The sequence below is a fragment of the Mesoplodon mirus genome, assembly GCF_964341445.2.
Source record: "Mesoplodon mirus genome assembly, chromosome: 3".
NCBI classification, from domain to species: Eukaryota; Metazoa; Chordata; class Mammalia; order Artiodactyla; family Ziphiidae; genus Mesoplodon; species Mesoplodon mirus.
The window spans coordinates 142,824,425-142,848,695 of NC_138978.1; the positions used below are offsets into that span (position 1 = coordinate 142,824,425).

Genomic DNA, 24,271 nt, shown 5'->3' on the forward strand with positions numbered 1-24,271 from the left:
GCTGGGGTGCTTCTCTCAGAGGGCCACCTTCAGCCCGAGGCCTCCCGGGAGCACACCTCATCCCCATCTGCCTGCAGCCGGCCCCGCCCACCCTGAGGGCTGCGTGCCAGTGCCTCTGTGGCCACAAGTGCTCTGGGCTCCCGGTTTCCCGGGACTGGGCCATGAGGGCTTGTGTGGGGGAAGAGATAGTTTCTGGAAATGGGGGGGTGGGGGGTAACCATGTGAGCTCTGGTTTCAGGAAGGGGTCCTCTGCCCCCGACCTTCTCTCTCCACCTACTTGACTCCCCAACCTGCATGACCATTCTCTGGGGACTTCAACTAGCGCCTGGGAACTATCAGGAACCTCCCCCACTTCTGTCAGCCAGCCTCAGGAAAGAGCGCCCTCAGGAGTCGCTACACCTCCCCAGGGCCTGAATAGAGGGACTTTGGGGATGTGAACTGAACGACCTTCTGGGGAGAGTCAGCGACCCTTTTACTCAACAGAGCAGGAAGCCAGTCAGCAGGCTATTTGAGTGGAAGGGAATGAAGTGATTTCCATGGCAGCAGAGTCCCCACCGCAGCAATCTTCCTCCCAGAGCTGCTGGCTGACCTTCTGGCCAGGATCCCTCCTACCTCAGCGTGGAAGGCCCGGCCTCGTGGAGAAGTATAGGTTCTGAGGAAAGACCTGGCACCTGGGTTCTGCTGCTACACTTGCCTTATCTCGTGGCCCTTGTGGCTCTAGCTTTCCCAGAAACCTCAAGGGCTTAAGTGCCTGTGCTTACTCAGAGGCTGCACGCCATTCCCCATTGCCAGCCTCAGGCCCTCCCCCTAGCTGCCTCCTCTAGAGACCCCCTCTCCTCAACACACACACACACACACACACACACACACACACACACACACACACACACTCTCTCTCTCTCTCTCTCTCTCTCTCTCTCTCTCTCTCTCTGGGGATGTGCCTTCTCACAGAAGCTCAACCACAGAGATGCTTTAGGGACTGTGCCCAAACTCCTTCATCCCCAGCCTCTCAAGTTTTTGCTGTGATCCCTGGCACCCCCTGGAGCTGTTCCACCTTTGGAACCTTTCCCAGGTGGCAGGAGTGCCTAGCACAGGGGTAGTGACCTAAGTCTGAGCACTGGCGACCCTAGAAATGTGTTACACACAAACATTTTATTGAGCAGTAAGGGACCCCACTGGGGACAGAAAGGGCTGGCAGTAAAGGAGCATGTGAACCTCGGGGCAGGGTGCATGCTGCTTGACTCTCCATCCTGTTCTTGCTTCAGGGAGCAGGTCCACCATGCTCCAATCGCCGGTTTTTGGGTCTGGAGCAGCCCAGCTCTTCGTCCGAACTTTCTGAAGAGTGCTTTCGTTTGGGCGCACGTCTGGGGACTGGCTTCACTGCTTCCACCTTTGCTGGTGGGGCCAAAGGAACATCCCCGTAGGCCCGGTAGCCACCAACCAGGCAGTATGTCTCCCCATGCCAGCCCAACTGCGTTTCTCCACACCCTCGGTAGAGGACATGGTAGTGCCCGGGTGTGGGAGGACAAACGGGAGCCACTGCTGCTGCAAAGAAAATCAGAACTGATCAGTCACTTGTGCTGTGCACAGTCTCCTGCCACAATTTCCCCCTCTCATGTCTCTCCCAGTTTCTGGCTGAAGACCTTTAATCTACTTGACATCCAAAACACAGCCTTGGCCCATCACCTCTATGAGTCCCTAGAGAAGGGACACTGGCTGCAAAAGCAATCCCTAGCGCCTACGGCTGCAGCAGATGAGGAAGTCTCTTCACCGTTTCCAGGGAAAACAGTAGAACCCGAAAGAAATTGCACTCATGATCCTCTCCATCTCTCCCTTCCACAACAGAGAAAACATTTCTTGCAGTCTGTCACTTCTGAGGCTTTAATGGAAATGTCTTTCAAGTTTTGGAAAGAAATAATCTAATACAAATTTGTTAAGAACCCCTCTCACCTTGGCAACCCCTCTTGGGCCCCAGTTATACCGCCTGTTTCAACCACACTGAACTCTAGCCCTCTGGTACTTTTATCTAGATTAGAACAAGGCTGAATACTGAGGCAGAGTGATCAGGAGACTCAGAACCGGGGTCTGGGTACCAAGTCTAGGCTCACATCAACGCAGCCTCCTGGGACACCATCTCCTCAGCCCTCCCGTCTCATTAGCACTTCATCACCCCCCCCTTCATTCTTCCGGTCTTCCCATCAATATGGCACCACCCTGTCCCCGAGTACTCAGCAACTCAGTATGGGATGTGTCTGAGAGGACCGATAGAGATGTCTGCATGACAGCACAGAGGTGCCTGGGTTTGAAGGTGTGCTTCTAATTGTGGCCCTGTTCCTCAAACTGCTCCATTTACCGTTTGCCAACAAAAATGCACTTGTCTTTTGCTAAGAGGCCATTCAGGAAAGGGTCTGAATGGAAGCATCCTGTAGCCCAAAGGGGAAGGCTACATTATAAAGCTTAGAACCGTCCTGCACACTTGTCCAGGGATGACCTTTCACTTGTCCTCAGCAGTGAGCCCTGTGGGTCCCTGAAGGTGTCCCAGGTCACTGGTATTACTTACATGTGGGAGTGTGCTCAGTTGTACATAGTTGGCAGGCCCCACAAAAACATGTGCCAGCCAGGTGAGGTGGATTGTATCCCATACCTCCTGTGGAGGTGGCCGGTCTGGGTGTACCTGCTGCACTGCCCAGCCAGGGAACAGAGCACAGGGTTGAGTATATATAGCCTATGAAGTCAGACATTGTCTCTGATAGTCAGAGAAACTTCCCTACCAGTCCTCCACCAGATACGAATCTGTTTGGTTGTCAGTTACCATGGAATCTGTTACCGTGGAATCTGTGAGAAGGCCTGTGAGGGCATCACTACCCAGTGAGGTCATATATGGAACCTGTGACTTGAGGGGCAGGCTTCAGGAGGAGGGGCAGTTTTTTGGAGGAGAACAGGGTAGAGGCAGAGGTACTCTGCCTGGCCCCTCACAGCTGGGCCTCCCCACCAATGCCGTAGTCTAGTAGACACCCCAGGTGGGGCGTGCTGGTGGTCTGGCACAGCCCCAGGGGCCACAGGAGGGCAAGAGAGACCCACATTCTGTGATTGGCTTGAGAGGCAAGATTAAGGTAAGAGACAGCTAGGTTGTATGGCACTTAGCCTAAGAGGCAGAGATTTGTGTGGACAGGGGAATCAGGGAAGGCTCCTTTGCAGTGGGCCTGAAGGACAAGTGAGATTTGGACCCATGGGGAAGAGAGGGAAGACATTCCAGTTTGGAAGAATAAAAGCAAAGACACACTCTTCTCGACCTTGTCCTGCCCCCAATATAAATTCATCGCACCCTGAAATTTTTACAACTGAGGACTTAAAGAAACCAAGAGGTTAAGGGGCCTTCGCAGTGGTACACAGGTAGTGGAGAGGTGTTCTGCTCAATGGTTAGGTTCATGTCGGGGCTCCGGGTTTACAGCTGATAGGAATATGAGGACAAGCTCCTGCCATTTCAAACATTTCCAAGTGATACTGAGAGAGATGTTAAAGGTGCAAAATGCGGGTGCTGAATGACCTCACAAAGTGGGAATGGTGGGCCCATTTGAACATGAAATTGAAAACAAATTCATGACAAAAGGACATAATACAAAATGACAACATAATCACTCCAGGCCCCTCTCCCCTAGAAGTAAAAGTCATTAGAATCCTCTGTCTCTCCACCATGAAAGGATGAGATAAAGACTCAGCAGCAGCCCCCGTGAGAAACATGGTCAACAGTGTGAAGAGGTGTTACTCAGACGATTTGGTCCGCCTCAGAGAAGGAAAGAGACAACTCTGCCCTTAGCCTGATCAGGCCCACAGGAAGCAAGCACATTTGGGGCAGCCTCTGATAGTGTGGCAATGAGAGAGAACCTTCTTTAGGAGGGGGACTCCCTGTTGCCCGACCCCCACCCTGAAAAAGCAAAGATGGGACATTCGTTTAATGGGGCTGTTGCAGAGGCGTTGTTCCCAGGAGGTAGAGACTGCTTCGACTACCATTTTAGAGGTTGGGCCACCGTGGTTGAGAAGCACAGCACCTTCTCTTCCTAAACTGCTTGAATCAGCGGGTACACGTTAGGACAGACGAAGTCAGGCCTCATTGGAGCGGACTGCCTTTGGGAGTGGTAGAATGTAAACTGTGAAAGGGAATGCTCTGGAGGAGGTTTGTCATGGCAGGTGGGCCAGCATGAGACCATTCAGATTCTCCACGGCTCCAGAGATTACTTGACTGGGAGCATCCCTGTGATGTGGCGGGGGGACTCCTACCTTAACAGGACCTGGCTGGGCATCTGGGGAAGGCGGAATAAACGGTTTATTAACTTACGAGAGCGAGAGACTCACAAAAGCACCGAGAAAGACTTGTACCTGGATTCTTGAGCCAACCCTAAGAAAACTTATCTAGATCTGGAGTAGGGCTCGGGAGGCTGCACTTTTAAGCTTCCTGGGCAGTCCCACCACAGTGGTCCATGGATAGAGTGACCAAATTATTGTGAGTTCTTGGTTGCTTTGGGGAGTCAAAGTGGGCAATATTAAAAACTGCAGCAGGCATACGTATAAACAGGGAATATTCAAGGCAAACAGAGGTGTATAGTTATTCTGTGCATGAATCAGGTTTGGGAAAAGCTAGCCTGGTGGTTAAAGAACACAACCCTTATGACAGACAGACCAGATTCTGTCCTACTTACTTGTGTGATTTTTGACCAAGTTCTTTTATCCTTCTGACTGTTTCTTCATATGGAAAAGAGCGATGGCTGTACATTTAGCACAATATTCTCTTTTGGCAAAAGTTGCTCTGGGTCCATTTGTGTTCTCCGCAACTGAATCCTTTCCAGTGTGCAAGCATTTTTAAGTTGTTTGGTGAAGTATTACATTGGACTTTCAACTGTTCATTACTTTGGGCAAAGCTTATGTAGTGCTGCAGAGACTAGAACCCATGCAGAGGTAGTGAGAGGATGTTATAAGCTTATTCTGCCGGTTGATACAAAAGTTTAACCTTTTCTCCTCTTCCTCCACCTGCCGCCAAGACATGAGAAAGAAGGCAGAGCCTGGAAATGCACACCAGGCAATACTTCTGTGTCAGTTTGCCTTTTATTCCTCTGCCAGTACTTCCCAGAGAGATTTCACCAAAAGTGCCTAAGCTTGCCATGGCCATTGTTGTGAAGGAAGTTTCTCTCTATTGCTAGTCACATCCCCTTTTCCTTCTCCTGGGGACTTAATGGATGTTTGGGGGCAGGAACTAAAATTTAAACTAAAAGGTAAAAAACAAAAAAACAAAAAACAAAACAAAAGAAAAAACAAGTGTTCTTTTTGTAACATCTTTATTGGAGTATAATGGCTTTACAATGGTGTGTTAGTTTCTGCTTTATACCAAAGTGAATCAGTTATACATAAGTTCCTATATCTTTCCCTCTTGCATCTCCCTCACTCCCACCCTCCCTATCCCACCCCTCTAGGTGGTCACAAAGCACCGAGCTGATCTCTCTGTGCTATGCGGCTGCTTCCCACTAGCTATCCATTTTACGTTTGGTAGTGTACATATGTCCATGCCACTCTCTCACTTTGTCATGGCTTACCCTTCGCCCTCCCCATATCCCCAAGTCCATTCTCTAGTAGGTCTGTGTCTTTATTCCTGTCTTACCCCTAGGTTCTTCATGACATTTTTTTTCTTAAATTCCATATATATATATGTGTTAGCATACGGTATTTGTCTTTGTCTTTCTGACTTCCTTCACTCTGTATGACAGACTCTAGGTCCATCCGCCTCATTACAAATAGCTCAATTTCGTTTCTTTTTATGGCTGAGTAATATTCCACTGAATATGTGTGTCACATCTTCTTTATCCATTCATCTGACGATGGACACTGAGGTTGTTTCCATCTCCTGGCTATTGTAAATAGAGCTGCAATGAACATTTTGGTACATGACTCCTTTTGAATTCTGGTTTTCTCAGGGTATAGGCCCAGTAGTGGGATTGCTGGGTCATATGGTAGTTCTATTTGTAGTTTTTTTAAGGAACCTCCATACTGCTCTCCCTAGTGGCTGTACCAATTTCCACTCCCACCAACAGTGTAGGAGCGTTCCGTTTTCTCCACATCCTCTCCAGCATTTATTGTTTGTAGATTTTTTGATGATGGCCATTCTGACCGGTGTGAGGTGATACCTCCTTGTAGTGTTGATTTGCATTTCTCTCATAATTCGTGATGTTGAGCATCTTTTCACGTGTTTGTTGGCCATCTTTGGAGAAATGTCTGTTTAGGTCTTCCGTCCATTGTTTCATTGGGTTGTTTTTTTTGATATTGATCTGCATGAGTTGCTTATATAGTTTACAAATTTATTTATGTTTATATTTTTTGGAGATGAATCCCTTGTCAGTTGCTTCGTTTGCAACTATTTTCTCCCATTCTGAGGGTTGTCAGAGTCCAGAGTCTTGAGTGTTCCCCCAGTATCCAACTTGGACAAGTGTACAAATAGTGGTGGTCTAAATGATGTAGAGAGATGAATAGTGGAAGTTAAGTATTGAAGGTAAAATTAATCGTTCAGTAACATCACATAATTAATTTTAAGTGTCCATGTTATACTTGGGCAGAGTTGTTCAGTTGGCAATTAGTTAAGTTTGTAAGAGACTCAGGAGAGAGAGATGTAAGTTTTAGGTCAAGATCTGTGATATATATGGTGGCTGGAATCACAAGAGTAGATGAGACCATCTATCAAGGGCAGAAGAGAGCTTCTGAGAAATACACATCTCTTGGCAGAGGGCAGAGTGAGAGTGCCCAGTGAAAGAGATAAGGATGTCCAGAGGCAGGAGGAAGAAGTAGCAGGTTAAGATGCTACTGTTGTGAAGGTGAAAGATTTTTCTGAGATGCCAAGTTTGATCAACAAAATCAACTATTGCTGAAAGGTGACAGAATGACCAAACAATATTCACTCAGTTTAATCACAAACTAAATGTTGGTGAATGCAATTCCAGTGCAGATAAGTAAGAAGAAAAGAGCAAAATTGTGTGAGTCACGAGGTACATAAAGATAAGAAAATACAGACAATGAGAATAAATACAAGTTTTGATAAACTGCACTGTGAAATTAGGAAGAGAGAAAAGGTAACTAGAGAATTACTTGGCATCAAGCAAGAGTAATTTTTAATGGGAGGGAGGCAGCTTTTTAATGGGAGGGGGCCAAAATACAATCGCTAAAGAGGAAAACCTTAACAATACCAATGAGGTGGGAAAATGAATGGAAGATACTGAGGAAGTGAGACTAGGTATTTATACACTATGTCGAAAAGCTCTTCTTGGACGTAAAGAGAAGAAGGTAGTTTGGGGTGTTTTTGCTTTATAGTCTGTGTTTTCTCTGTGAAATAAAAGTTTGATGGGAGGTGATGTCACCTCGAGATAGCACTCATCAAATATCCTATGTGCTTATCTACATTTTTCATCCTCCTTTGTAGTTCAACTGTTTTCCTTTGATTCGTTGTGGCCAGTGGCAAAGAAGCAGAATCAAGTGTATCACTTCTGAGCTGAGGTCATTAGGAGCCAGTGTCCCTCTTGTCTGGTCCTCTGCTATTGTGACATGGGAGGTCAAATAGTCCAGATGAGGTGGCTGCAAGATGGATCAGGACCATGTGATCTGTAAGGGCTTTACTCAGTAGAGAAATAACGTACTCGTATTTTCCACTGAGATTCCTGTGTTCAATAGATCTGCCTGTGAGAGCTCAGAGAGCATAGCGAAGGCTGAAATGACAAAGAGGGAGAGATGTTGGTAACAGATGGAAGGCGCCTGGCAGATAATATATTAAATGGTAAACAAAGCTGCTGGAGTAAGAGAGAGAGTATATAAGAGATGAGAAGAAGGCCAACTGTATGTAGTATCTGACGCTAAGGAGTGAGGAGAGAAACAACTGAAAACTAAAAATAAAAAGAATGATCAGAAAGAAGCTAGGTGGTATGCCAACAGAAATCATAAGATTGCTATAAAACATAAAGGAAGGTAGTTTTAAAAGAAGCACCATCTAATGGAGTCAGTTGTTTCCCAAAGGCAAAATGCTATGGGAACTGAAAATAAAGCATCTGATTGGATGGCTAAACTTTTATGAACAAAAGTGGAACCACTTCAGGAAAGTCATGGGAGAAGACGCTGTGTTACAGTGGGGAGAGTAATCAATATATTGTGAGGAAAGGTGCCTTCATTTGCAAGAAATGCCAATTAAGAAGTGAAGACAGCATTTAAAGGGAAGGGATAATGTAAGAAAATTAAAAAAAAAATTTAAGGAAACTTGAATAACTCGTAGACAAAGAGGGAGGTATTAGTGAAAGACTGAAAATCAGAGAAAGCTATCTTAAGTTGTTGTTATGGACTGAATTGTGTCCCCCGAAAAATTATATGTTGAAGCCCCTCCTAAGTTGACTGTAGAAGATAGGAGATAGGTCCTTTAGGGAGGTAACTGAAGTTAACTGAAGTCATAAGGGTGAGGTAATAATCTGACAGGGACTGATGGTGTCCTTATAAGAAGGGGAATAGATTCCAGAGATCTCTCTCCCTCTGCTCGTAGAGGAAAGGCCGTGTGAGGACACTGCAAGAAGACAGCCGTCAGCAAGCCAGGAAGATTGTTCTCACCAGAAACCAATTCTTATGGTATTCAGTACCTTAATCTTGGACTTCCACCCTCCAGAACTGTGAGAAAATAAATTTCTGCTGTGGAAGTCGTTCAGTCTATAGTATTTCACTATAACAGCCCAACCAGACTAATACAGACCTTTATGTACACTGCAATATACAGAAGCTAAACAGTGATTGTGAGCCTGAGATTACATCTTGAACAGAAGTGTAATGACGCTTGTGGTACTCACAACTTCACGAATTTTGTCAGAAAGATGTGAAAAAAAGTCAGTCAACCAACGGTTCTGATAGTGGATATTTTCTTTATGTGTTTGACATAAAGCAGTGTCTGACAGCCTCCCTGATACCCATCCGTATCGCAGTTTTGATTCTGTGGCTCCAGTTCCACATGGCACCAAGGTGCTGTGTACTGTCCATTCTTGGGTTTTTGGGTGCTGTACCTATTGCCAATAGGTGGGTCAAACCACTGGGGCTCTTCTGAAGTCCTCCCTAAATTTGGACCCAGCTTCAGCTCCAAATCCGAGTTTTCAGAGAGCCCAGGGTGAGGCTCGCCTGCCACAGTAGACACGTTGGCTAACGGGTTGCACTGCAGCACCCACTCGGACAAGGGCACCATCACGATGCCACCGTTCTTCTTCTGTAGGGGCGGACCCGTGGCCAGTCAGCTTGGCCCCCAGCACAGCCAGCTGCCTGTTCACTCTCTCGGCCCCTGTGAGGAAGGTGTTCAGCCCTGGCTGTGAGGTCAGAGTCATCTCCTCTCTGGGTTTGTGTGAATGGAGGAGCCGCAGCCCTGGTCTGGGTGGTGTGTTGGCCCTGGGTTTCCGGGTTTGGAGGAGTATCTTACCACCTAGACCCCCACCTAGGGCTGAAGAGTTCAGGGGCTGTGGACCGTGGGTTTTGGGGGCAGAAGATATTTAACCTGGCGTTTGAGGAAATGGAGGGAGAAGAGGCTCAGGTTCAAGGGCTCCTGGTTTGAATCTCTTGCTTTAGGTTTGAGGGCCAGGGCAGTCTCTCACCAGAAGCTGCAGGATATCATCAGGAACATTGCGAGTGTTCTTGCACATACCCCGGGCAGCTGAGTGGGAGAAGATGACAGGTGCCTGTGACACTTGTAGGGCTCGCCGTGCCGCAGCATCCGAGACATGGGCCAAGTCCACCATCATGCCCAGGCGGTTCATTTCTGCCACCACCTTCTGCAGGGACAGGATGGGGAGAGGGCATGAGGGCTGCATTTATCTTGTGTGTATTTATCTGTAGGGAACAGGCAGGGCTGTACATTCATGTGGGGCAGGGTATGGAAGCCGGGTCCTTACCTCGCCAAAGCTGGTGAGCCGACTGACATTGCTGTAGAAGGGGTGGATACCCTTTGCTGAGCTCTGTGCTCTGCAGGATGGCCAGGAGGCAGTCTGACTGGTGGCCGTGACTTGGCTACAAGAGCGTAGAAAGAGGTTGTGTCGAACCGTCTACACCTGCAACTCCCTGATGCAAGAGGAGGGACCCAAACTGGGCTGTGCCTGGCAGTAGGAGGGCCCTTCTGGGGATTCAGTCTTGTTCTGCAAACCTCCATTCCCCTCCCAACCCCAGGTTCAGGGCTGGATCCCAGGGATAAACTTGCTTTGGGCCCCAGCGTGATCTTGGGCAGATCCCTGCCTCACTGGGCCCTTACCATCTGCACTGTGCTCACCAGGGCGTGTTGCAGGTGTGGGTGAGTGTCACGTAGCGCACACCCAGCGCATAGAAGGTACGCAAGATGGAGAGGCTCCTGTCCAGTGAGTGGCCGCCCTCCACACCAATGAGGCTAGCCAACTTCCGGGTATTGTTGAGAGCTGGGGGCAGGTAGGTCAGATGATCATTTTCAGAGGCAGGGGTAGCTAACTGAAGTCCCTAACACCTACCACGACCAGTCTCTTTACCATTTTGTTTTGTTTTTTTGGCCGTGCCACGCAGCATGAGGGCTCTTAGTTCCCCCACCGGGGATCCAACCCGAGGCCCCTGCAGTGGAAGCGTGGAGTCTTCACCTCTGGACTACCAGGGAAGTCCCCCGGCTACCTTTAACTGAGGTCACAAGCTCCAGCTCAGAATAGGAGGCACACATGGGGCAGATGAGGTGAACTTGCTCCAGGGTGAGGCGCACAGCATCGCGTTCGTGGGTCCGGCATGGGACGCAGGCTCACCAGAACTGAGGGAAGGCAAGGGCTTAGTTTGGGCTTTGGAGCTCCTTGGGCTTCTCATAGCCTCCTCAGCTGGCACAACACTCAGTGTGCCCAGAAGTCCCATGTAATGCGTTGCTTTTCCTGTGGTACATGGATGCCCGTCAGGTTGGCTCACTGTGACCCCTGTTCCCCCAGCATCCATGGCATGGCACTTTCTAGGTCACTATGGTAACTTAGTTCCAATGTGACTAACCTGTGGTCTCTGAGGCCCCCAAACTGCCCCACATTCCCCAGCAGCCATGGTGGCACCTTGTGTGTCCCTGGGCACCCACGAGATCATTTTTCAGCCTGTCCACGCTGGTCTGGCCATGGCTGAAATTGCGCAGATTAACATCCTGTAGCCCGTGGTGGTAAAACTGCCTCAGGACCAGGGGCATGTCGTTGTGGCTGGAGGGAGGTCAAGGCAAATAGGTGGGCTCCTTAGGTCTTGGGATGAGGCAGGACACATTGCCTGGCCTGGGCCAGCCTGTGGGTCCCCCACCTCCCACTGTCACACAGACTATACTAGGAGCAGCTGAGGCCTGGGCTGAGGGGTTCCCACCAGGGAGGGGATGACAGAGAAGGGGAAGGGCATCCATAGATGATGGAGAGGACATCCAGGGGTGGTGGGAGGGAGCCTCCCCACTAGCTCTGCATGCTCCGGACCTCCTGCCCTGCCCGGGGCCAGGCTAGGCCCCCAGCGGCCCCCAGCAGCCGGCACACACTGCAGCCACCCGTCCACAAGCGGGAAGTCCCGCATCAGGGCCCGCGTGCGCTCCCGCGGACTTGGGGTTCTGGAGGTGCCCGGCGTGGTCTTCACGGGTAACCGGCCGCAGCAGCAGACCCAGCAGGAGCAGCAGACACAGCAGAGGCCGCTGGCTGAGTGCGCGGGGACCATCGAGGCGGGCAGAGGCGGGTCTGAGAGGGGCGGGCAGTGGGGTTCTGCCTGTCGACACAGGGCACCCAGCGTCGCGGCCTCGCGAGGGGGGCGGTTTGAGGGAGGGGATACAGAGTCTCAGGACCCTCGCAGAGAGCCGCGATCCGGCAAGCCCAGAAGCCACAGGGCAGCAGTGCCCTCCCGCCCCCTGCTCACAGGCAGCTCCTGCGGGCTAAGCTGGCCTCTGCGGAGAGCCCACTCGCCTCCCATCGTGGGTTCCCTCCACCCCTGCCCCTCTTCCCACTCCCACTGCTCCGAGGGGGCGCCCTAGGTTGCTCTCCCCGGCCTGTAACCTTCCTGTCCAAGCTGGGGTGCTTCTCTCAGAGGGCCACCTTCAGCCCGAGGCCTCCCGGGAGCACACCTCATCCCCATCTGCCTGCAGCCGGCCCCGCCCACCCTGAGGGCTGCGTGCCAGTGCCTCTGTGGCCACAAGTGCTCTGGGCTCCCGGTTTCCCGGGACTGGGCCATGAGGGCTTGTGTGGGGGAAGAGATAGTTTCTGGAAATGGGGGGGTGGGGGGTAACCATGTGAGCTCTGGTTTCAGGAAGGGGTCCTCTGCCCCCGACCTTCTCTCTCCACCTACTTGACTCCCCAACCTGCATGACCATTCTCTGGGGACTTCAACTAGCGCCTGGGAACTATCAGGAACCTCCCCCACTTCTGTCAGCCAGCCTCAGGAAAGAGCGCCCTCAGGAGTCGCTACACCTCCCCAGGGCCTGAATAGAGGGACTTTGGGGATGTGAACTGAACGACCTTCTGGGGAGAGTCAGCGACCCTTTTACTCAACAGAGCAGGAAGCCAGTCAGCAGGCTATTTGAGTGGAAGGAAATGAAGTGATTTCCATGGCAGCAGAGTCCCCACCGCAGCAATCTTCCTCCCAGAGCTGCTGGCTGACCTTCTGGCCAGGATCCCTCCTACCTCAGCGTGGAAGGCCCGGCCTCGTGGAGAAGTATAGGTTCTGAGGAAAGACCTGGCACCTGGGTTCTGCTGCTACACTTGCCTTATCTCGTGGCCCTTGTGGCTCTAGCTTTCCCAGAAACCTCAAGGGCTTAAGTGCCTGTGCTTACTCAGAGGCTGCACGCCATTCCCCATTGCCAGCCTCAGGCCCTCCCCCTAGCTGCCTCCTCTAGAGACCCCCTCTCCTCAACACACACACACACACACACACACACACACACACACACACACACACACTCTCTCTCTCTCTCTCTCTCTCTCTCTCTCTCTCTCTCTCTCTCTCTCTCTCTCTGGGGATGTGCCTTCTCACAGAAGCTCAACCACAGAGATGCTTTAGGGACTGTGCCCAAACTCCTTCATCCCCAGCCTCTCAAGTTTTTGCTGTGATCCCTGGCACCCCCTGGAGCTGTTCCACCTTTGGAACCTTTCCCAGGTGGCAGGAGTGCCTAGCACAGGGGTAGTGACCTAAGTCTGAGCACTGGCGACCCTAGAAATGTGTTACACACAAACATTTTATTGAGCAGTAAGGGACCCCACTGGGGACAGAAAGGGCTGGCAGTAAAGGAGCATGTGAACCTCGGGGCAGGGTGCATGCTGCTTGACTCTCCATCCTGTTCTTGCTTCAGGGAGCAGGTCCACCATGCTCCAATCGCCGGTTTTTGGGTCTGGAGCAGCCCAGCTCTTCGTCCGAACTTTCTGAAGAGTGCTTTCGTTTGGGCGCACGTCTGGGGACTGGCTTCACTGCTTCCACCTTTGCTGGTGGGGCCAAAGGAACATCCCCGTAGGCCCGGTAGCCACCAACCAGGCAGTATGTCTCCCCATGCCAGCCCAACTGCGTTTCTCCACACCCTCGGTAGAGGACATGGTAGTGCCCGGGTGTGGGAGGACAAACGGGAGCCACTGCTGCTGCAAAGAAAATCAGAACTGATCAGTCACTTGTGCTGTGCACAGTCTCCTGCCACAATTTCCCCCTCTCATGTCTCTCCCAGTTTCTGGCTGAAGACCTTTAATCTACTTGACATCCAAAACACAGCCTTGGCCCATCACCTCTATGAGTCCCTAGAGAAGGGACACTGGCTGCAAAAGCAATCCCTAGCGCCTACGGCTGCAGCAGATGAGGAAGTCTCTTCACCGTTTCCAGGGAAAACAGTAGAACCCGAAAGAAATTGCACTCATGATCCTCTCCATCTCTCCCTTCCACAACAGAGAAAACATTTCTTGCAGTCTGTCACTTCTGAGGCTTTAATGGAAATGTCTTTCAAGTTTTGGAAAGAAATAATCTAATACAAATTTGTTAAGAACCCCTCTCACCTTGGCAACCCCTCTTGGGCCCCAGTTATACCGCCTGTTTCAACCACACTGAACTCTAGCCCTCTGGTACTTTTATCTAGATTAGAACAAGGCTGAATACTGAGGCAGAGTGATCAGGAGACTCAGAACCGGGGTCTGGGTACCAAGTCTAGGCTCACATCAACGCAGCCTCCTGGGACACCATCTCCTCAGCCCTCCCGTCTCATTAGCACTTCATCACCCCCCCCTTCATTCTTCCGGTCTTCCCATCAATATGGCACCACCCTGTCCCCGAGTACTCAGCAACTCAGTATGGGATGTGTCTGAGAGGACCGATAGAGATGTCTGCATGACAGCACAGAGGTGCCTGGGTTTGAAGGTGTGCTTCTAATTGTGGCCCTGTTCCTCAAACTGCTCCATTTACCGTTTGCCAACAAAAATGCACTTGTCTTTTGCTAAGAGGCCATTCAGGAAAGGGTCTGAATGGAAGCATCCTGTAGCCCAAAGGGGAAGGCTACATTATAAAGCTTAGAACCGTCCTGCACACTTGTCCAGGGATGACCTTTCACTTGTCCTCAGCAGTGAGCCCTGTGGGTCCCTGAAGGTGTCCCAGGTCACTGGTATTACTTACATGTGGGAGTGTGCTCAGTTGTACATAGTTGGCAGGCCCCACAAAAACATGTGCCAGCCAGGTGAGGTGGATTGTATCCCATACCTCCTGTGGAGGTGGCCGGTCTGGGTGTACCTGCTGCACTGCCCAGCCAGGGAACAGAGCACAGGGTTGAGTATATATAGCCTATGAAGTCAGACATTGTCTCTGATAGTCAGAGAAACTTCCCTACCAGTCCTCCACCAGATACGAATCTGTTTGGTTGTCAGTTACCATGGAATCTGTTACCGTGGAATCTGTGAGAAGGCCTGTGAGGGCATCACTACCCAGTGAGGTCATATATGGAACCTGTGACTTGAGGGGCAGGCTTCAGGAGGAGGGGCAGTTTTTTGGAGGAGAACAGGGTAGAGGCAGAGGTACTCTGCCTGGCCCCTCACAGCTGGGCCTCCCCACCAATGCCGTAGTCTAGTAGACACCCCAGGTGGGGCGTGCTGGTGGTCTGGCACAGCCCCAGGGGCCACAGGAGGGCAAGAGAGACCCACATTCTGTGATTGGCTTGAGAGGCAAGATTAAGGTAAGAGACAGCTAGGTTGTATGGCACTTAGCCTAAGAGGCAGAGATTTGTGTGGACAGGGGAATCAGGGAAGGCTCCTTTGCAGTGGGCCTGAAGGACAAGTGAGATTTGGACCCATGGGGAAGAGAGGGAAGACATTCCAGTTTGGAAGAATAAAAGCAAAGACACACTCTTCTCGACCTTGTCCTGCCCCCAATATAAATTCATCGCACCCTGAAATTTTTACAACTGAGGACTTAAAGAAACCAAGAGGTTAAGGGGCCTTCGCAGTGGTACACAGGTAGTGGAGAGGTGTTCTGCTCAATGGTTAGGTTCATGTCGGGGCTCCGGGTTTACAGCTGATAGGAATATGAGGACAAGCTCCTGCCATTTCAAACATTTCCAAGTGATACTGAGAGAGATGTTAAAGGTGCAAAATGCGGGTGCTGAATGACCTCACAAAGTGGGAATGGTGGGCCCATTTGAACATGAAATTGAAAACAAATTCATGACAAAAGGACATAATACAAAATGACAACATAATCACTCCAGGCCCCTCTCCCCTAGAAGTAAAAGTCATTAGAATCCTCTGTCTCTCCACCATGAAAGGATGAGATAAAGACTCAGCAGCAGCCCCCGTGAGAAACATGGTCAACAGTGTGAAGAGGTGTTACTCAGACGATTTGGTCCGCCTCAGAGAAGGAAAGAGACAACTCTGCCCTTAGCCTGATCAGGCCCACAGGAAGCAAGCACATTTGGGGCAGCCTCTGATAGTGTGGCAATGAGAGAGAACCTTCTTTAGGAGGGGGACTCCCTGTTGCCCGACCCCCACCCTGAAAAAGCAAAGATGGGACATTCGTTTAATGGGGCTGTTGCAGAGGCGTTGTTCCCAGGAGGTAGAGACTGCTTCGACTACCATTTTAGAGGTTGGGCCACCGTGGTTGAGAAGCACAGCACCTTCTCTTCCTAAACTGCTTGAATCAGCGGGTACACGTTAGGACAGACGAAGTCAGGCCTCATTGGAGCGGACTGCCTTTGGGAGTGGTAGAATGTAAACTGTGAAAGGGAATGCTCTGGAGGAGGTTTGTCATGGCAGGTGGGCCAGCATGAGACCATTCAGATTCTCCACGGCTCCAGAGATTACTTGACTGGGAGCATCCCTGTGATGTGGCGGGGGGACTCCTACCTTAACAGGACCTGGCTGGGCATCTGGGGAAGGCGGAATAAACGGTTTATTAACTTACGAGAGCGAGAGACTCACAAAAGCACCGAGAAAGACTTGTACCTGGATTCTTGAGCCAACCCTAAGAAAACTTATCTAGATCTGGAGTAGGGCTCGGGAGGCTGCACTTTTAAGCTTCCTGGGCAGTCCCACCACAGTGGTCCATGGATAGAGTGACCAAATTATTGTGAGTTCTTGGTTGCTTTGGGGAGTCAAAGTGGGCAATATTAAAAACTGCAGCAGGCATACGTATAAACAGGGAATATTCAAGGCAAACAGAGGTGTATAGTTATTCTGTGCATGAATCAGGTTTGGGAAAAGCTAGCCTGGTGGTTAAAGAACACAACCCTTATGACAGACAGACCAGATTCTGTCCTACTTACTTGTGTGATTTTTGACCAAGTTCTTTTATCCTTCTGACTGTTTCTTCATATGGAAAAGAGCGATGGCTGTACATTTAGCACAATATTCTCTTTTGGCAAAAGTTGCTCTGGGTCCATTTGTGTTCTCCGCAACTGAATCCTTTCCAGTGTGCAAGCATTTTTAAGTTGTTTGGTGAAGTATTACATGGGACTTTCAACTGTTCATTACTTTGGGCAAAGCTTATGTAGTGCTGCAGAGACTAGAACCCATGCAGAGGTAGTGAGAGGATGTTATAAGCTTATTCTGCCGGTTGATACAAAAGTTTAACCTTTTCTCCTCTTCCTCCACCTGCCGCCAAGACATGAGAAAGAAGGCAGAGCCTGGAAATGCACACCAGGCAATACTTCTGTGTCAGTTTGCCTTTTATTCCTCTGCCAGTACTTCCCAGAGAGATTTCACCAAAAGTGCCTAAGCTTGCCATGGCCATTGTTGTGAAGGAAGTTTCTCTCTATTGCTAGTCACATCCCCTTTTCCTTCTCCTGGGGACTTAATGGATGTTTGGGGGCAGGAACTAAAATTTAAACTAAAAGGTAAAAAACAAAAAAACAAAAAACAAAACAAAAGAAAAAACAAGTGTTCTTTTTGTAACATCTTTATTGGAGTATAATGGCTTTACAATGGTGTGTTAGTTTCTGCTTTATACCAAAGTGAATCAGTTATACATAAGTTTCTATTTCTTTCCCTCTTGCATCTCCCTCACTCCCACCCTCCCTATCCCACCCCTCTAGGTGGTCACAAAGCACCGAGCTGATCTCTCTGTGCTATGCGGCTGCTTCCCACTAGCTATCCATTTTACGTTTGGTAGTGTATATATGTCCATGCCACTCTCTCACTTTGTCATGGCTTACCCTTCGCCCTCCCCATATCCCCAAGTCCATTCTCTAGTAGGTCTGTGTCTTTATTCCTGTCTTACCCCTAGGTTCTTCATGACATTTTTTTTCTTAAATTCCATATATATATATATGTGTTAGCATACGGTATTTGTCTTTGTCTTTCTGACTTCCTTCACTCTGTATGACAGACTCTAGGTCCATCCGCCTCATTACAAATAGCTCAATTTCGTTTCTTTTTATGGCTGAGTAATATTCCACTGAATATGTGTGTCACATCTTCTTTATCCATTCATCTGACGATGGACACTGAGGTTGTTTCCATCTCCTGGCTATTGTAAATAGAGCTGCAATGAACATTTTGGTACATGACTCCTTTTGAATTCTGGTTTTCTCAGGGTATAGGCCCAGTAGTGGGATTGCTGGGTCATATGGTAGTTCTATTTGTAGTTTTTTTAAGGAACCTCCATACTGCTCTCCCTAGTGGCTGTACCAATTTCCACTCCCACCAACAGTGTAGGAGCGTTCCGTTTTCTCCACATCCTCTCCAGCATTTATTGTTTGTAGATTTTTTGATGATGGCCATTCTGACCGGTGTGAGGTGATACCTCCTTGTAGTGTTGATTTGCATTTCTCTCATAATTCGTGATGTTGAGCATCTTTTCACGTGTTTGTTGGCCATCTTTGGAGAAATGTCTGTTTAGGTCTTCCGTCCATTGTTTCATTGGGTTGTTTTTTTTGATATTGATCTGCATGAGTTGCTTATATAGTTTACAAATTTATTTATGTTTATATTTTTTGGAGATGAATCCCTTGTCAGTTGCTTCGTTTGCAACTATTTTCTCCCATTCTGAGGGTTGTCAGAGTCCAGAGTCTTGAGTGTTCCCCCAGTATCCAACTTGGACAAGTGTACAAATAGTGGTGGTCTAAATGATGTAGAGAGATGAATAGTGGAAGTAAGTATTGAAGGTAAAATTAATCGTTCAGTAACATCACATAATTAATTTTAAGTGTCCATGTTATACTTGGGCAGAGTTGTTCAGTTGGCAATTAGTTAAGTTTGTAAGAGACTCAGGAGAGAGAGATGTAAGTTTTAGGTCAAGATCTGTGATATATATGGTGGCTGGAATCACAAGAGTAGATGAGACCATCTATCAAGGGCAGAAGAGAGCTTCTGAGAAATACACATCTCTTGGCAGAGGGCAGAGTGAGAGTGCCCAGTGAAAGAGATAAGGATGTCCAGAGGCAGGAGGAAGAAGTAGCAGGTTAAGATGCTACTGTTGTGAAGGTGAAAGATTTTTCTGAGATGCCAAGTTTGATCAACAAAATCAACTATTGCTGAAAGGTGACAGAATGACCAAACAATATTCACTCAGTTTAATCACAAACTAAATGTTGGTGAATGCAATTCCAGTGCAGATAAGTAAGAAGAAAAGAGCAAAATTGTGTGAGTCACGAGGTACATAAAGATAAGAAAATACAGACAATGAGAATAAATACAAGTTTTGATAAACTGCACTGTGAAATTAGGAAGAGAGAAAAGGTAACTAGAGAATTACTTGGCATCAAGCAAGAGTAATTTTTAATGGGAGGGAGGCAGCTTTTTAATGGGAGGGGGCCAAAATACAATCGCTAAAGAGGAAAACCTTAACAATACCAATGAGGTGGGAAAATGAATGGAAGATACTGAGGAAGTGAGACTAGGTATTTATACACTATGTCGAAAAGCTCTTCTTGGACGTAAAGAGAAGAAGGTAGTTTGGGGTGTTTTTGCTTTATAGTCTGTGTTTTCTCTGTGAAATAAAAGTTTGATGGGAGGTGATGTCACCTCGAGATAGCACTCATCAAATATCCTATGTGCTTATCTACATTTTTCATCCTCCTTTGTAGTTCAACTGTTTTCCTTTGATTCGTTGTGGCCAGTGGCAAAGAAGCAGAATCAAGTGTATCACTTCTGGGCTGAGGTCATTAGGAGCCAGTGTCCCTCTTGTCTGGTCCTCTGCTATTGTGACATGGGAGGTCAAATAGTCCAGATGAGGTGGCTGCAAGATGGATCAGGACCATGTGATCTGTAAGGGCTTTACTCAGTAGAGAAATAACGTACTCGTATTTTCCACTGAGATTCCTGTGTTCAATAGATCTGCCTATGAGAGCTCAGAGAGCATAGCGAAGGCTGAAATGACAAAGAGGGAGAGATGTTGGTAACAGATGGAAGGCGCCTGGCAGATAATATATTAAATGGTAAACAAAGCTGCTGGAGTAAGAGAGAGAGTATATAAGAGATGAGCAGAAGGCCAACTGTATGTAGTATCTGACGCTAAGGAGTGAGGAGAGTAACAACTGAAAACTAAAAATAAAAAGAATGATCAGAAAGAAGCTAGGTGGTAGGCCAACAGAAATCATAAGATTGCTATAAAACATAAAGGAAGGTAGTTTTAAAAGAAGCACCATCTAATGGAGTCAGTTGTTTCCCAAAGGCAAAATGCTATGGGAACTGAAAATAAAGCATCTGATTGGATGGCTAAACTTTTATGAACAAAAGTGGAACCACTTCAGGAAAGTCATGGGAGAAGACGCTGTGTTACAGTGGGGAGAGTAATCAATATATTGTGAGGAAAGGTGCCTTCATTTGCAAGAAATGCCAATTAAGAAGTGAAGACAGCATTTAAAGGGAAGGGATAATGTAAGAAAATTAAAAAAAAAATTTAAGGAAACTTGAATAACTCGTAGACAAAGAGGGAGGTATTAGTGAAAGACTGAAAATCAGAGAAAGCTATCTTAAGTTGTTGTTATGGACTGAATTGTGTCCCCCGAAAAATTATATGTTGAAGCCCCTCCTAAGTTGACTGTAGAAGATAGGAGACAGGTCCTTTAGGGAGGTAACTGAAGTTAACTGAAGTCATAAGGGTGAGGTAATAATCTGACAGGGACTGATGGTGTCCTTATAAGAAGGGGAATAGATTCCAGAGATCTCTCTCCCTCTGCTCGTAGAGGAAAGGCCGTGTGAGGACACTGCAAGAAGACAGCCGTCAGCAAGCCAGGAAGATTGTTCTCACCAGAAACCAATTCTTATGGTATTCAATACCTTAATCTTGGACTTCCACCCTCCAGAACTGTGAGAAAATAAATTTCTGCTGTGGAAGTCGTTCAGTCTATAGTATTTCACTATAACAGCCCAACCAGACTAATACAGACCTTTATGTACACTGCAATATACAGAAGCTAAACAATGATTGTGAGCCTGAGATTACATCTTGAACAGAAGTGTAATGACGCTTGTGGTACTCACAACTTCACGAATTTTGTCAGAAAGATGTGAAAAAAAGTCAGTCAACCAACGGTTCTGATAGTGGATATTTTCTCTATGTGTTTGACATAAAGCAGTGTCTGACAGCCTCCCTGATACCCATCCGTATCGCAGTTTTGATTCTGTGGCTCCAGTTCCACATGGCACCAAGGTGCTGTGTACTGTCCATTCTTGGGTTTTTGGGTGCTGTACCTATTGCCAATAGGTGGGTCAAACCACTGGGGCTCTTCTGAAGTCCTCCCTAAATTTGGACCAGCTTCAGCTCCAAATCCGAGTTTTCAGAGAGCCCAGGGTGAGGCTCGCCTGCCACAGTAGACACGTTGGCTAACAGGTTGCACTGCAGCACCCACTCGGACAAGGGCACCATCACGATGCCACCGTTCTTCTTCTGCAGGGGTGGACCCGTAGACAGTCAGCTTGGCCCCCAGCACAGCCAGCTGCCTGTTCAGTCTCTCGGCCCCTGTGAGGAAGGTGTTCAGCCCTGGCTTTGAGGTCAGAGTCGTCTCCTCTCTGGGTTTGTGTGAATGGAGGAGCCGCAGCCCTGGTCTGGGTGGTGTGTTGGCCCTGGGTTTCCGGGTTTGGAGGAGTATCTTACCACCTAGACCACCACCTAGGGCTGAAGAGCTCAGGGGCTGTGGACCGTGGGTTTTGGGGGCAGAAGATATTTAACCTGGCGTTTGAGGAAATGGAGGGAGAAGAGGCTCAGGTTCAAGGGCTCCTGGTTTGAATCTCTTGCTTTAGGTTTGAGGGCCAGGGCAGTCTCTCACCAGAAGCTGCAGGATATCATCAGGAACATTGCGAGTGTTTTTGCCCATACCCCGGGCAGCTGAGTGGGAGAAGATGACAGGTGCCTGTGACACTTGGAGGGCTCGCCGTGCCGCAGCATCCGAGACATGGGCCAAGTCCACCATCATGCCCAGGCGGTTCATTTCTGCCACCACCTTCTTCAGGGACAGGATGGGGAGAGGGCATGAAGGCTGCATTTATCTTGTGTGTATTTATCTGTAGGGAATAGGCAGGGCTGTACATTCATGTGGGGCAGGGTATGGAAGCCGGGTCCTTACCTCGCCAAAGCCGGTGAGCCGACTGACATTGCTGTAGAAGGGGTGGATACCCTTTGCTGAGCTCTGTGCTCTGCAGGATGGCCAGGAGACAGTCTGACTGGTGGCCATGACTTGGCCACAGGAGCGTAGAAAAAGTTCTGTCGAACCTTTTACACCTGCAGCCGTGTACACCTACCACCCGCCCTGGTGGCCGGCAGGCCCGGGGAAGCGGACCTGGCCCCCGCTTCCGCTCCCGACCTCGGCCGTTACGAAATGGCGGAGTCGGTGCTTTATCCTGATGGAGCTGTGGAGAGCCACACCGGCCGACAGGTGGCGGCGCCGGGGCTGGGCGTCGGTGGGGGCGGCCAGGTGCAGGTCGAGGGCTCGCGGGCCGCACGGACGGCACCCGGGCCCGCGGCGGAGTCTGGGTCCGGGCCAGCCACCCCGGGAGCGTCCGGGGGTGCGTCCGCCTTGCAGGGCCGCCTTCTTGCCGCATTGAGCGCCCCCTCTGGCGCGCTGTGGTAGGAGGGGCCGGAGGGGGTGGGGCCTGCAGCGTTGCCCGTCGGGGGCCGGAACTGGCGGCCACCGCTGCGGGCGACTAAAGGAGAAGGCGGAGCCGCAGCAGGACGCAAAAAACCTACAGCACCCGGTATTCCCATGTGGTCTCCCAAGTACTAACCGGGCCCGACCCTGCTTAGCTTCCGAGATCAGACGAGATCGGGCGCGTTCAGGGTGGTATGGCCGTAGACGGGGGCGGGGGCCGCGGGCTGCCTCTTGAGGCCCAGCTTCGCTTTCGCTTGCGCCTTACCGCCAGCCCCGCGGCCAGCCCGCCCCGGCAGAGCCCCGCCGCCCGCCCAGGCAGGGGAACGGAGGCCTCGTGTACCAGGGCATGGCGGAGGGGGCGGCGACCTCCCAGCCCAGGGCGGGCGGGACCCAGCAATCCCTTCAGCGCTTGGCGCCCCGCCCCAAATCCCGAACGTCGCTCACAGGGAAGCGGCCCCGGAGGCTTCAGGGCCCGGGGCCCGCAGTCCCTTGGCCATCCAACCCTGCCCGCCCACGGGGCGCTAGGCACAGCCCAGCCGCAGACTGGGCCGGCCCTCCTGCCTGACAGCCGTTGGCCCGAAGCCACTGGGAGTCACCTTTGAGTCGGCACGGCCCTTCAGCCCCAGCAAGCCCACTCTTGCCCCCACGGCACCCGCCGAGCACAGGACCCCGCGCCCTGGTGGCCGGCAGGTCCGGGGAAGCGGCCCCGGCCCCCGCTCCCGCTCCCGCCCCCGGCCGTGGCGAAACGGCGGATGGGGCGCTTTATCCGGAGGGAGCTGTGGAGAGGCACACTGGCGGACAGGTGGCGGCGCCGGGGCTGGGCGCGGTGGGGGCGGCCAGGTGCAGGTCGAGGGGCTCGCGGGCCGCACGGACGGCACCCGGGCCCGCGGCGGAGTCTGGGTCCGGGCCAGCCACCCCGGGAGCATCTGGGGTGCGACCGCCTTGCAGGGCCGCCTTCTGGCCGCATGGAGCGCCCCCTCTGTCGGAGCCGCATCGGGAGGCAAAATGCCTACAGCACCCGGTATTCCCAGGCGGTCTCCCATCCAAGTACTAACCAGGCCCGACCCTACTTAGCTTCCGAGATCAGACGAGATCGGGCGCGTTCAGGGTGGTATGGCCGTAGACGGCAGCAGGGGCCGCGGGCTGCCTCCTGAGGGCCAGCTTCGCTGGCGCTTGCGCTGTTCTGCCAGCCCGGCGGCCAGCCCTCTCCGTCAGGGCCCTACCGCCCGCCCAGGCTGGCGACAGGAGTGCTCGGGGACCCGGGGGTGGCGGAATGGTGGCCGACCTCGCAGCCCAGGGCGGGAGGCACCCTCCAGGCCCGTTGGCGATTGGCGCCCCGCCCCCGATCCCGCTTGACGCTCACAGGGACGCCGCCCCGGAGGCTTCAGGGTCCGGGGCCCGCGGTCCCTTGGCCATCCCCCCCTGCCCGCCCACGGGCCTCTAGGCGCAGCCCAGCCGCAGTCCTGGCCGGCCCTCCTGCCTGACAGCCGTTGGCCCGAAGCCACTGGGAGCCACCTTTGAGTCGGCACGGCCCCTCAGCCCCAGCAAGGCCACCCTTGCCCCCACAGCACCCGCCGAGCACAGGACCCCGCGCCCTGGTGGCCGGCAGGCCCAGGGAAGCGGCCCCGGCCCCCGCTCCCGCTCCCGCCCCCGGCCGTGGCGAAACGGCGGATGGAGGCCTTTATCCGGAGAGAGCTGTGGAGAGGCACACCGGAGGACAGGTGGCGGCGCCGGGGCTGG

General features: G+C 50.9%; 2 pseudogenes across 2 annotated transcripts in view; one reads left to right on the forward strand and one right to left on the reverse strand.

Moving 5' to 3' along the window:
- The window catches only part of LOC309799286 (centrosomal protein of 78 kDa-like), a 659,089-nt pseudogene that overhangs the window by 249,026 nt on the left and 385,792 nt on the right, over positions 1 to 24,271 (forward strand). The window lies entirely within an intron of this gene.
- On the reverse strand, positions 30 to 11,964 carry LOC309800986 (dipeptidase 2-like; annotated as a pseudogene). Its single transcript has 10 exons — positions 11,840 to 11,964; positions 11,552 to 11,735; positions 11,056 to 11,225; positions 10,675 to 10,794; positions 10,310 to 10,451; positions 9,939 to 10,008; positions 9,642 to 9,818; positions 9,182 to 9,262; positions 4,279 to 4,301; positions 30 to 192 (listed from the first exon to the last, which is right to left on the reverse strand). The product of its transcript is annotated as a dipeptidase 2-like (transcript).